The following is a 15,128-nucleotide window of genomic DNA, read 5'->3' on the forward strand; positions in this document are numbered from 1 at the left end:
AGGTGATACAAGGCGGAAGTCCGCACCGTTTTTCAGCAGTCGCGTCACATGACCAACGCCAGCGAATCAGGAGGGTGGATGTCACAGTGACGTTGTCCAATGAGACGCCAGCTAGAGCTCAGCACAGCGTATCCGCGTATTCTCAATGTTTACACAGCACCGGAGCTGACACGATCTGGATTGAATACGTGGACGCTGGCGGATTCCCGTTTCCCGGCGTTTCCAGGCGGTTTAATGTAAATGGACAGTGCATCCGCGAAGAAAACGAGACAGATACGGTCTAATGTAAACGTAGCCTGGGAGACCAAATTTTAAACCAAGTTATGTCTTATCATTTGGTTCAATCAGTTGCAATTAATTAACCAAGTACCATGTAAGTATACATTTAACAAGGAAAATGAAGATCTATGTTATAAGATATACAATAATGTAATCCAAGTAATGTTCGGGAATCAGACACAGTCTCAGCATTTAAGTCTAGGCTGAAAACATATCTGTTTAGTCAAGCCTTTTGTTAATGGTGTTTATGAGGTAAAGGAGTAGATCTGGAGGGTCCTCAGACATAGAGTGTTTTGGTAAACTGGGATGTATGGATGCTGTCAGTCCCCACTCGCTTGCTCACTCGAGTTTGTTGACGGTGCAGTGGCTGGCTGCTTTATGTCCCGGGGCTCCCTCATGCCTGTGTTACCTTCTGGCTCTCTCCTTTTAGTTATGCTGTCATAGTTAGTTGCCGGAGTCCCTGCTTGTACTCGGTGCAATATGTATACTGTTCCTACTTATTCAGGTGACATTGGGCATACCTAACCACCTGTGTTTTCTTTCTCTCCCCCCCCCCACCCCAAATCTGTCCCTCTGAGTTACATGGAGTCAACAGGAAATCTTTTGGTGGAGACGGTGGGGACCTCGACTGGCTATCGTAGCCTGCAGGGAATCGGCCGTCAGACATTCTGTCGCATGTCCCAGACCCGGTGAAATGTAACTGAATTGTCTTGGCCAGGCCTAAGGGTCCCATCTGCATCTCATCATTGCTGAGGAGTGTGCTCCCATCACCCAATCAAGCATCCAGCCAGAGCAGGGTCATGATATATTTTTTACCATATTAACATGCCATTGTGCGTCATGCCTGATGTAAAGACTCTCGTCTCTGCGAGCCTACCACACAGATTTAATACTTGTCATTTTTAGGGCATACCTAACAACGTGTTTTCTTTCTCTCTCCCCCCCCCCCATCTGTCCCTCTGAGTTACATGTTGAACCTGGGTTTGAGATGCTGGCCTCTTCTGCCCCTCAGACCTGCTTGATCCATCCTGGTGCCCTGTGTCTGGTCGGAGTTTTATCGCCCCACTCCTGTGAAGGACGGCCCCATGAGGACAGTTGAGGGTTATACCTGTTAAAACTGTTAATATTATAGTCAGGCTGTCTGTTGTTGCCCAAATGAGGATGGGTTCCCTTTTGAGTCTGGTTCCTCTCGAGGTTTCTTCCTCATGTCGTCTGAGGGAGTTTTTCCTTGCCACCGTCGCCACAGGCTTGCTCATTGGGGATAGATTAGGGATAAAATTAGCTCATGTTTTAAGTCGTTCAAATTCTGTAAAGCTGCTTTGCGACAATGTTTATTGTTAAAAGCGCTGTACAAATAAACTTGATTTGATTTGATTTGATATACACACAAGATCATGTTGGTTAAGAAAAACAAAACTAAAATTTGGTTACTGAGATGGCTGATGTCAGAATCTGATGTCATTACTGTGTAACTTTGAGTGTCTTTGACATAACATTTGTGCTTGGTAATTGCTCTTGATAGCTGTGTAGTCACTGTAGTGTGTTTGTCTGTATAGTGATTGGTGAACCATTTTGCATCACAGAATATGCCGCAGCGGTGCAGCCACATGGACTCTGGGGCCTGTGATTGTATTGCCCAGACCAGTTGGTCTCCTAGTGGAAAATCCTTAAAAAATGCACTGATGTATGGCAATATATGTCATATTTCGCAAAATTACTCATGTCATTTAGAAAAAGTGCTTTTTTGACCACAGATAGCTCCAAAAGGGATGCACTTAAATCATTCTTTATACCATAAAACAAATATTTGGTTCCATATCATTGGAAACATAGTTAAGTTTTAATGTTGAATGCCAGTAAGTTTTCAGACTATTTTGATCAAATTAGTATGTAATTGTGTCAAAAAAAATGTCCTCTCCGAGACAGCTAATTTTTCAATATAAAATAACATATCTAAAATGATTATTTTCATCCTAAAATGTGGTCAAGATATTGGGACATAAATATGAGAGACAACTAACACAAAGCTTACAGCCTTATATTTAAAAGCACTATGGAAGTAGTGGATTCTGAATTGTCAAAAAAAAGTCCTCTCCGAGAATCACTTTATTTGTTTCTCCCAGCCCTGCTTAAAGCTACACTTAATCTTCTTTATCTTATAGCAGATTACACAAAACTACCATACACATACATCAAAAAATTACCTGAAATCTGTTCTTTAACTTGTCCTTCACTTAAAAACTGGTACAAGAACCAGTTTGAATCAATTTGAATTTTGGACCCCTGTGACACAAACTTTGTACCCTGATTGTAAAACAACCCTTATGTAAGGTACAGTGAGCTGGTCATTATTACAAAATAAACCCTGTCAGGGTCATCTGATGTATGGAAATAGGTTAATTTATTAATTAACAAGTAAATGTCACATAAGGGTGGGATGGTGGTGTAGTGGTCAGCACTGTCGCCTCACATCAAGAAGGTCCTGGGTTCGAGCCTAGCAGCCGGCAAAGGCCTTTCTGTGTGGAGTTTGCATGTTCTCCCCGTGTCTGCCTGGGTTTCCTCCAGGTGATCCGGTTTCCCCGACAGTCCAAAGACATGCAGGTTAGGTTAACTGGTGACTCTAAATTGACCGTGAATGTGAATGGTTGTTTGTCTCTGTGTCAGCCCTGCGATAACCTGGCGACTTGTCCAGGATGTACTCCACCTCTTGCACGTAGTCAGCTAGGAGAGGCTCCAGCTTGCCTGCGAACCTGTAGAACAGGACAAGCGGCTACAGATAATGGATGGATGGATAGTTTTTTAATTAACAAGTAAATGTCACATGAGGGTGGGATGGTGGTGTAGTGGTCAGCACTGTCGCCTCACATCAAGAAGGTCCTGGGTTCGAGCCTAGCAGCCGGCGAAGGCCTTTCTGTGCGGAGTTTGCATGTTCTCCCCGTGTCTGCCTGGGTTTCCTCCAGGTGATCCGGTTTCCCCGACAGTCCAAAGACATGCAGGTTAGGTTAACTGGTGGCTCTAAATTGACAGTGAATGTGAATGGTTGCTTGTCTCTGTGTTAGCCCTGCGATAACCTGGTAACTTGTCCAGGATGCACCCCACCTCTTGCATGTAGTCAGCTAGGAGAGGCTCCAGCTTGCCTGCGAACCTGTAGAACAGGATAAGCGGCTACAGATAACGGATGGATGGATAGTTTATTAATTAACAAGTAAACATCACATGAGGGCAGCACGGTGGTGTAGTGGTTAGCACTGTCGCCTCATATCAAGAAGGTCCTGGGTTCGAGCTTAGCAGCCGGCGAAGGCCTTTCTGTGTGGAGTTTGCATGTTTTCCCCCGTGTCTGCATGGGTTTCCTCCGGGTGCTCCGGTTTCCCCCACAGTCCAAATACATGCAGGTTAGGTTAACTGATGGCTCTAAATTGACTGTAGGTGTGAATGTGAATGGTTGTTTGTCTCTGTGTTAGCCCTGGAATAACCTGGCAACTTGTCCAGGGTGTACCCCGCCTCTTGCACGTAATCAGCTAGGATAGACTCCAACTTGCCTGCGACCCTGTAAAACAGGATAAGCGGCTACAGATAATGGATGGATGGATAGTTTTTTTAATTAACAAGTAAACATCACATGAGGGCAGCACAGTGGTGTAGTGGTTAGCACCGTCACCTCACATCAAGAAGGTCCTGGGTTCGAGCTTAGCAGCCGGCGAAGGCCTTTCAGTGTGGAGTTTGCATGTTCTCTCCATGTCTGGATGGGTTTCCTCCAGGTGCTCCGGTTTCCCCGACAGTCCAAAGACATTCAGGTTAGGTTAATTAGTGGCTCTAAATTGACCATAGATGTGAATGTCAATGGTTGTTTGTCTCTGTGTTAGCCCTGTGATAACCTGGCAACTTGTCCAGGGTGTACCCCACCTCTTGGTCATAGTCAGCGCTAGCATCAGGGATATGGATTCTAGACAAATACGTCTCAAGAGGCTCGGTGAAGGTTGCCTGAGCTTCAGGAAGTATTTCCAAACCCATCTCTGAGTATCCACTGCTTAGTTTGCCAGCGAAAACATCACCACCAAATTTCAATGCACGCATTGAAATTTTTCATTTTGTTTTTAGCCACTGAAGGTGAAGACGCACCAAAACAACAACTCATGAAGTTCAGAGAACATTCGCCATGCATCACACGATTGGTGGTGATGCCACCAATTTTTCATCAAGTATTCACAAACCCATTGCGAACTGTAGTGTGACCAGGGATTTACAATTTCAACCAATCATATAAAGGTGCTATTTGAGGTTATGATTAAATGTGACACCACATTGTGTTACATCTGTGCAGTGTCCAATTATATGGACTACTACAACCAGCAATTCTTTGAACAGAATACCCTACCAGGCATTGCTCAGTGTTTCACATTTACTCCTTTCTGGTTCAACCACAGGTGGTTCAACACCTCAGGTTGATACACTTATTGTAACATTATATAGCCAGGTTTTAGCTAATGCTACATGACAAAACACTGACTCATATTTGCCAACCCCCTGAGAATGAAAAGATCAGAGATCAGATTGATGGTAGATATGCAGAAAGTTTGTTCTAGTAATGTACCTAATATAAAATTATATCATATTGACTATAGCCACTACCAGCATCTTTGATCTAAAAAGGTAGAACTATTAAATTTTAGATCTCTTACATCTACAGCACTAATTGTTAATGAATTTATTACTGATCAGGAGTTTAATGGACTGTGTTTATCAGAAACATAGATTAAGCCAAATGAATATGTAGCATGAATTAAGCTAGTCCTCCTGGATACAGTTATATCCACCAGCCTCATCTAACTGGTAGAGGAGGAGGCACTGCGGTTATTTATAATGATTATCTAGGTGTGACACAAAAGCTTGGTTATTAATTCAATACATTTGTAGCCACAAAAAATAAGTCTACCCAGTCAATTCCATTACTTATTTACAGGCCCCCAGGGCCATATTCTGAGTTTCTTTCTGAATTTGTGGATTTCATCTCAGACCTGGTTATTTCCTTTGACAAAGGTTTAGTTGTTGGAGATGTTAATATTCACTTCAATAACCCAAAAGACCCTCTGGAAACAGCGTTCGTGTCCATTCTAGACTCAGTAGGGGTTAATCAGAACATCATAGGACTTACTCATAATGGTGGTCACACTCTTGATCTAATACTAATATTTGGGTTAAATATAGAAAATATAGTCACACTAACAAAGTCTAAAGCTACCTCAGATCATTATCTCATCTAATTAAAAATACATCTGAGCAATAATATATGCAACTTGCCATGCTACTGTGTTAAACAGTCATGTCAGCTACTTCACAAAGTTTTATGAATAATCTCCCCGAGTTATCAACTTTGATTGGATCACCATCAGGCCCCACAGAATTTGATCAGGCAACTGAATGCTTAGAGTCAACGATCCACTAGACTTTAGATAATGTAGCGCCACTTAAAAAAAATGATTAGAGAGAAAAAATTAGCACCCTGGTATAATGATTACATTCGCACTTGAAAACAGACCACTCAAAAATTAGAACAAACGGCATCAAAACAAATTGGGAGTATTCCAATTAGCATGGAAGGAGAGCCTCCTGAAGTACAGAAAAGCTCTTAGTGCTGCTAGATCAACGTATCTCTCCATCCTAATAGAGGATAACAAAAATAATCCTAGATTCCTATTTAATACTTTAGCAAAATTAACTAGGAAAAAGACAACTACAGGCACATTCACACATGCAATATGTAGTAGCAATGACTTCATGAATTTTTTCAACATAATTGAAAATATCTGACAGACATTTCAAAATATTAATTGAAGATCAGATAATTTAAGTAACCCTGTAGTTAATATCTGTATCAGATCAGCAATTAGAATGTTTTACTCCTCTTAGAGAAATCAAACTAATTTCATTAACTTCCACATCAAAATCTTCAACTTGTGTACTCGATTCCTTACCTACATGACTCTTCAAACAGATAGTACCAGAAGCAATTGAACCATTTCTAAAAAAAAAATATCAGTTCTTCCCTTAGAATTGGCTATGTACCCAAATCCTTTAAACTAGCAGTTATCAAACCCCTGATTTGAAAAAAAAAAAAAAACCCTAGCCTCGACACCTGTCAGCTGTCCAATTATAGGCCAATATCAAACCTTGCCTTTATTTCCAAAATCCTAGAAAAAGCTGTGACGCAGCAGTTATGCTCATATCTACATAGGAATGACATCCATGAAATGCATCAATCAAGATATAGACCTCATCACAGCACAGAGACAGCTCTGGTTAAAGTAGTAAACAACCTACTGTTGGCATCTGATCAGGGCTGTGTCTCCCTGCTTGTATTGCTTGACGTTAGTGCAGCCTTTGACACCATTGATCATTCCATTCTCCTGGATAGACCAGAAAATATTGTGGGAGTTAAGGGAACGGCCCTCTCCTGGGTCAGGTCTTATTTAACTGATTGCCATCAGTTTGTTGATGTAAATGGCAGTTTTTCTATACATACTGAGAAAGTTTGATGCTCCACAAGGTTGCCTGAGGTTCACTGCATTTTTCTTTATATATGTTACCTCTGGGTGATATTGTTCATAAGCATAGTATTAGTTTCCACTGTTATGCTGATGACACAAAGCCAGATGAGAGACACCACCTTAATAAAACTGAGGAATGTGTAAAGGACATTAGACCCTGGATGCTTATTAACTTCCTTCTACTTAATTCTGACAAGACAGAAGTACTTGTATTAGGATCACATGCAGCTAGAAGTAGGTTTTCTGATTATATAGTAACACTGGATTGCCTTTCTGTTACTTCACATGCAGCAGTAAAAGACCTCAGTGTGATCATTGACTCCAGTCTTTCATTTGAAACTCATATTGATAGCATTACCTGGATAGCTTTCTTTCACCTCAGAAATATTGCTAAGGTAAGAAATATGTCACTGCATGATGCAGAAAAACTAGTTCATGCTTTTATTACCTCCAGGTTGGATTATTATAATGCCTTACTGTCTGGATGTTCCAATAAGTGCATAAACAAGCTCCAGTTAGTTCAAAATGCAGCAGCAAGAGTCATTGCTAGAATTAGAAGATATGAGCACGTCACACCTGTCTTATTCACATTGCATTGGCTCCCAATCAAATTTCGCATTGATTTTAAAATACTACTATTGACCTTTAAAGCACTGAATAGTCTCGCATCACAGTACGTGAGTGAACTTCTGGTCCTTTATGACCTACCACGCCAACTTAGATCAAAAGGTGCAGGCTATCTGTTGGTACTTCATATAGTGAAGGCTGCATCAGGGGGCAGAGACTTTTCTTACAAAGCCCCACAGTTATGGAACAGCCTTCTGAGTAGTGTTTGGAACTCGGACACAGTCTCAGTGTTTAAGTCTAGGCTGAAAACATATCTTTTTAGTCAAGCTTTTTGTTAATAGTTTTTTTTTAATTAGGTAAAGGAGTAGATCTGAAGGGTCCTCAGGCATAGTGTGTTTTGGTAAACTGGGATGTATGGATGCTGTTGCACCTCCCACTCTCACACATTCACTCTGGTTTATTGATGGAGTCGCTGGCTGCTTTATGTCCCAGGGCTCCCTCATGTCTATGTTAGCTTCTGGCTCTCCCTTTTAGTTATGCTGTCAGTCAGTTTTACTGGAGTCCCTGCTTGTTTAAAAATGTTGAGGAAAAAGTCTACAATTTCCATGAGATGTATTTTTTTTTTCACATGACTGCCTGTTGTAAAGGCTGGGCTGTCAACTCTCACGCAATGAGCGTGAGACACGCATTTGATTGTCTTCACACGCTCACACACCATACCTCCGATTTCTCACGCTAGAAAAAAAATCTAGTTTATCTATTTAATCTAGGCTACCCATTGCGTCGCGCCAACCACTTGCGATTGATCAATTACGCCTTACGCACAGCTAAACAGGCAGAGAGGTGTTCCCTTCTGTACACACTCCCCTATGGTAGGTGGCGCATCTAATGATGCTGCACTTGCCGGAAGTTGGATAATTGCCTACCGTCAATTTAGAGGAAGAGGAGAGAGAAGAAGGTATCCGAGTTGAAGATGGGTGTCTCAGACAGGTTTGTACATATGCATGCCAATGTGCGGTGTTACTGGCGTAATTATGAACTTATATAAAGTTTCTTAATCGTTTTAGCCTATAAGTGTTGTGAGAATATTTAATGCCATATCGAGAGCTGTGTACTAGGCATGCTAAATCATTATAGGCCTACTGCCGTGCCACAGCCTCTATCTTCCCCAACAAGCAGCACGGGAGAGCACCTCCTTAGCACACGGTTATTAAGGTGCATTTTTAGTTTGTTTACTGTATGTTATCATACTTTATGACTTTATTTGAAGCCATACTGGAAATGTTGTAAAATAAAGCAAGTAAGAGATAATATTACAAATGCAAGAAGAGCCATTAGCCACCATACCTATTGTTTATTTACAGGGTATTTATTTTTAATTATTTATGATGTATGTAATTTCTCAGTTAAAGTAAATAAAGCATGGTCACCTGTAATATCAAAGAACTTTAACTTGTGAATAATTAAAAAAAAAGACAGAACAATATACTGAGGAGACAGGGTTTCAAAGAGGGCAAGACAGGTAGAGAATATTTGTCAGATAACAGGCCCTGACGAATGCTCTATTACTAATAAGAAACATAGATAAGAAATAAATTAATAAGAAATATATTAATATGGGCGGCACGGTGGTGTAGTGGTTAGCGCTGTCGCCTCACAGCAAGAAGGTCCTGGGTTCGAGCCCCGGGGCCGGCGAGGGCCTTTCTGTGTGGAGTTTGCATGTTCTCCCCGTGTCCGCGTGGGTTTCCTCCGGGTGCTCCGGTTTCCCCCACAGTCCAAAGACATGCAGGTTAGGTTAACTGGTGACTCTAAATTGACCGTAGGTGTGAATGTGAGTGTGAATGGTTGTCTGTGTCTATGTGTCAGCCCTGTGATGACCTGGCGACTTGTCCAGGGTGTACCCCGCCTTTCGCCCGTAGTCAGCTGGGATAGGCTCCAGCTTGCCTGCAACCCTGTAGAAGGATAAAGCGGCTAGAGATAATGAGATGAGATGAGATATATTAATATAGGCGGCACGGTGGTGTAGTGGTTAGCGCTGTCGCCTCACAGCAAGAAGGTCCTGGGTTCGAGCCCCATGGCCGGTGAGGGCCTTTCTGTGCTTATAGGCTGGACCAATTTCTGCCTCAGTGTGTTACTGGTTCTGAAGTGTACAGGGAAGTTGTGTTTGTAGAAGATCCTCCTGAGTTTCTCAGATAGATAGGGAATGACAATGTTCTTGTGTTTGTTGCTGTTTTCTTCCCTGTCGGTTATGCTTCTTTTCCTGGTCTTGACGAAAGCCCAGTTAGGATACCCACACTTCTGAAGTGTTTCCTTGATGTGTTTTTGCTCCTTCTCTTTTCCCTCTACTGTTGTAGGAACATTCTGAGCCCTGTAATGTAAGGTCCTAATAACCCTCAATTTGTGTTCCAGTGGGTGGTGAGAGTCAAACAGTAGGTACTGGTCTGTGTGTGGGGCGGGTTTCCAGTAGACCTCGATGCTAAGGCTTCTGTATTGTTCAATGTGCACACCACAGTCCAAAAAGGCTAAAGTTATTATTTCCACTGATGTCCTCCCAAGTGAACTTGATGTTGATATCCACTGCATTGATGTGCTCTGTGAAGGCTTCCACCTCATGGGTTTTGATTTTTACCCAGGTGTCATCCACATACCTGAACCCATGTCTGTAGCTCATGCCCTCTTTTCCTCTTGGCTGTATTATCTCTGCGCCTAAGGGTTTCTCTGCACTGGCTTTAGTTGGCACCCAATATGATGAGGACGTGAATAAAATAATTTCAATTTGTTAGTGCATCATTTGTGCATGCAAAATAAAAAACGTGCTCAGTTTTAGAGAAATTAACTGGTCAATGTTTTAATGAAGTGACGTCACCCAGAACCCCATTAACAACTTGAGAAATGAGGCATATTTGTTTACTTTGCATGCACAAATGACGGACAAACAAATCGAAATACTTTTAATCACATTATCAGGTTTATTTCACCACTTGCATAGGTGCGTGGGCACACATGCTTGAAACAGTGTGAGCTGATGCTCCAACACATTTTAATGACATTAACTATGGCAAGCATGCCAAAAAAAAAAGGAGCACAGCAGTACGTGCTTTATTTCATAGTGTTGTCCTTTTCATCAAGAACTCATGCATGCACAGTTATTTTATTGGAGAAAAAAATGGCACATGCAGCTTGTCTTGTTTAACAGACAAGAAAATGAAGTTTCTAAGTTAGCTGTGTGTGTGTGTGTGCTACACGCCTGTAGGACAAAAGTACTGTGTGCCACCATTTGCATGATATTCATTAGTCCTGCAATAGCTGTTTGTGACCTGGGTGGTGTAATTCACATTGAAACTGGCCCTTGTCCAACAGCATGGGTTAACCCTTTCAGACAAATCAAAGTGGCTACAATCCAGGTTGGCCACTTGGTATGAAAGAGGTATAATACTTCCATGGGCCCGGCTTCACACAATGCAGACACACATCCAGAGTATATTCAATTTTTCACAAGCTGAACTCATGCGCACTATCACTACTGGATCAGCGTATACTATATGCTCAGTTTCACAGATGCATAGTCAATGCACACGGTCTGCATGGACACAAACATTGTGTCTCAATTTGTGTATGTCCTTTAATACACTTCCATGTAATACACTGTAATGCGTGTGTTTTGACAGGGTAGTGTTGTCTCAAATCGAACATGGCAAGTTGTAAACTTGTCAGAAATGATCATAAAATTGGACCGCGATTGTCATATAACCAGTTTAAAATATTTACCGTTTTTTTGTGCTCACCTCTTAAAAGTTGATGCATTTTTAATTTTCCTCACTCGTGTACATAAATATTTCACGCAACATAGATATTACATCACCATCAGCGACATACATCTGTGGTCCCTCCACTTCCATTACATAGCCAGGATAGCAACCATTGAGGGTGAGAAGTGTCTCGCATCGCACATTCAACATTTTGAATGTTTCGAGTACACCATCCAGGTACTCGTAGTGCATTGCATGTTGCCATATTTGCCAGTGTGAACACACCTATGCACAAAAAATAGCAAGTGTGGAATCACACAAATTGAGACACACCAAAAATCTGGGTGCTGTGTGGACGGTCCACATGGACTGTGGGCACTGTACGCACAGTGTGCAGACTGCTTCCAATGAAGTATACTCAGGCCTCGAATGAGCACGTCTGTCGAATGTATTGGCAAGCCGTGGAATTGTCACAACGCCATCTGAAAAAGTCAGGTCAGGTCAGATAGGAGTCTGGTACTCCATTGCAACCTCAACCTGCTGCATGGTTGGGTGGTCAGCAACTAAACCGGCTCCCCCACCAGTGTATGCTGGTGAAGAGGGTGGCATGCTACCTAGCAGGACAAAAAACAAGACTTGTCAAAGGGCAGATGAACTCCTCATGAGTCAACAACCAACATGCACCTCAAGCCCCATTGGAGAGCGGTCAATAGTGTTGCATATTTTGATTATTGTTGAGCATTATTTCAGTGTTAAAACACCTACTGCATTTTCACCAGTGTAGATGAAAACACAATGTAAGTAGTATAAGTAGTACAAGCTCAGCAGTAAACAGGTTGTTTCCTATGTAGCTATTATGGGATATTTATGGCTGCCCTGGCAAAAAAAAAAATTACTTTACTGTATTTAAAGTATATTCATATTTTCAATAGTATATTGAAAATGTACTTACACAAATTGTACTTTTTGTAAATATATAAAAAGTATACTAACATCACGCTTTCACGCTAACACTTTTAACACACTTTAAAATAATTATACTATATTACACTTTATAGAAATATATTGTACTAAAATATACTTTAAGTGAAAGTTGTGTAGTTTCTAAAGTGTACTAATTTTTAAGGTACTTATAATACAAACAAAGTACTAATTAAGCATATATTAGTACATATAAAGTCATATACTTAAAGTATACAAAATATACTTTAAGTTGTTCCACTTTAGCACATAAAAGTACACTAAATACACTTCAAGTTGCACTTTTCTACAATTTAATTACAATTAAAATATATTTAGTACAAAATTAGTTGTTCCAAAATAGCATGCCTCAAGTTAATTAATCATAAACACACTTGAAGTATATTGATGATTAGTGTGGCTTCAAGTACACAAAAGTATACTAAATTTTAGTACACTTAGCACATTTATTTTTCACCAGGGTGTGCAATACCTCAAACACTGAACATGAAAACTAGTCAATTCCTCAAAATAAAAAATAAAGCTACTTATGCACTTGGACAGCTAACGAAAACTAAAATAAAATAAACACTCATGAAAATTGAAAATTAACAACTCTCTTGCTGTCATTTAAGCATCTTTAAAACATTTAACAGTTAATTTATATATATATATATATATATATATATATATATATATATACACACACACACACACACACAAACGTGTGTGTATATACACACACACACACACACACGTGTGTGTGTATATATATATATATACACACACACACATATATACACATGTGTGCATATGTATGTATGTGTGTATATATATATATATATATATATATATATATATATATATATATATATATATATATATATATGGGTGATTCTTAGACTACGGGCACTTTTATGTCCTTTGATCATATTTTATGAAAGAAAGAAAAAAAAGGGAAATTTCACACCTTTATAGTTATCTTTACAATGAGAGTGTTTTAGGAAATTTGTACTGGTAGTGTATGATGACTTTTTCACCTTTTTCAACATCGTTATATATGCAAATGTTGCTGTTTTGTGGTTGTCCCACACCCAGACTTTTGATCTTCAATGATAAAAATTAATTGTAAAAAAATGTTTTTTCTAATGTTTTAAAATGTCACTGAATAAAGTATCAGTAAAATAATCAAAACATAATTGGGGTATTCGAGGTCATTCAACTGTTTGTGTTTTTTTTAACCAAATGTAGTTGTCCCACACTATTGCTGCAATTTCCACCACAACACTGTAATGTCCCTTTAAAAGGTTTGTATGAAAGATTGTTTGGGTAGTTTCTGTGGAGATGAACAGTGACACCAGAGCACATGTCTGATATGGAGGGAATTTTGACTTCATCCATCAACTTTTGAAGAAAAGCCAAGGTAAATATAGCTTGAAATGAAAATATTTTTATTGTATGTAATTTCCAAACATGTCGTAACGTCAACCGAGTTTTTAAATAAGTTGTTTTTTTAACGCACATGGATGTATTTTGCGTGCACAAAATGCTAGATACCACTTCTTAGTTAATATAAGATGTTAGCGTAGATTTTTCCTCAAAAAACTGTAGGATTGTAATTTCCACCACCGTAATTTCCACCACATTGCATTCTCATCTCATCTCATCTCATCTCATTATCTCTAGCCGCTTTATCCTTCTACAGGGTCGCAGGCAAGCTGGAGCCTATCCCAGCTGACTACGGGCGAAAGGCGGGGTACACCCTGGACAAGTCGCCAGGTCATCACAGGGCTGACACATAGACACAGACAACCATTCACACTCACATTCACACCTACGGTCAATTTAGAGTCACCAGTTAACCTAACCTGCATGTTTTTGGACTGTGGGGGAAACCGGAGCACCCGGAGGAAACCCACGCGGACACGGGGAGGACATGCAAACTCCACACAGAAAGGCCCTCGCCGGCCCCGGGGCTCGAACCCAGGACCTTCTCACATTGCATTCTTGGGTGGAAATTACAATGGTGTGGTGGAAATTACATTTATGCATGCAGGCGAAATTCTTAGATCCCCATACACTGCCTTTGCTCTCTCACACACTCATCTCATGCTCTCCCCACACATTCAGCCTATGCACACACTTCACACACTCAGCCCATGTTTACATTAGACCGTATCAGCGGATTATCAGATTAACGTTTTTAAAACGATTAGTGTGCACACAGCAACACCAATACACGATTCGCGTGCACACAGCAACGCCAATACACGGATACGCTCGGCTCCGCAGGCATCCTGCGCTCCAAATCACTCCGCCCTGAACAGCGAGTGCCCTCTGGAGGGTGCGCACTCCGGCCCTGCGCAGCTCACAGAGCACGCGAGTGAAGCACACTAGCAGTGTTTTCGGGACTGAGCCACTGCGTGTGTGATCCCAGCGCATATCACTTACCACTTGCAAGTGGAAGGATGGCAAGCCTAAGACAATCATAACTACACAATGGGCAGTATTTGCATCAGTATTTGCATCAGTATTTTCATACTTTTATACTCTTTAATGAAAGGTGATACAAGGCGGAAGTCCGCGCCGTTTTTCAGCAGTCGCGTCACATGACCAACGCCAGCGAATCAGGAAGGTGGATGTCACAGTGACGTTGTCCAATGACGACGCCAGCTAGAGCTCAGCACAGCGTATCCGCGTATTCTGAATGTTTACACAGCACCGGAGCTGACACGATCTGGATTGAATACGTGGACGCTGGCGGATTCCCGTTTCCCGGCGTTTCCAGGCGGTTTAATGTAAACGGACAGTGCATCCGCGAAGAAAACGAGACAGATACGGTCTAATGTAAACTTGGCCTCAGCCTACTCTCCCCCATCACATCCTGCCCATGCTCTCTCACACCACAGACACGCATAGACCCCAACTACCTCATGCCCCTTCACATTACCCCACTCATAGCTCACTTCTCACTGACACACACAAAGTTCATGGTGCCCATCGCATCCAGCATAGTCCATGTTGTCCC

The sequence above is a fragment of the Neoarius graeffei genome, chromosome 6, assembly GCF_027579695.1.
Source record: "Neoarius graeffei isolate fNeoGra1 chromosome 6, fNeoGra1.pri, whole genome shotgun sequence".
Classification (NCBI taxonomy): Eukaryota; Metazoa; Chordata; class Actinopteri; order Siluriformes; family Ariidae; genus Neoarius; species Neoarius graeffei.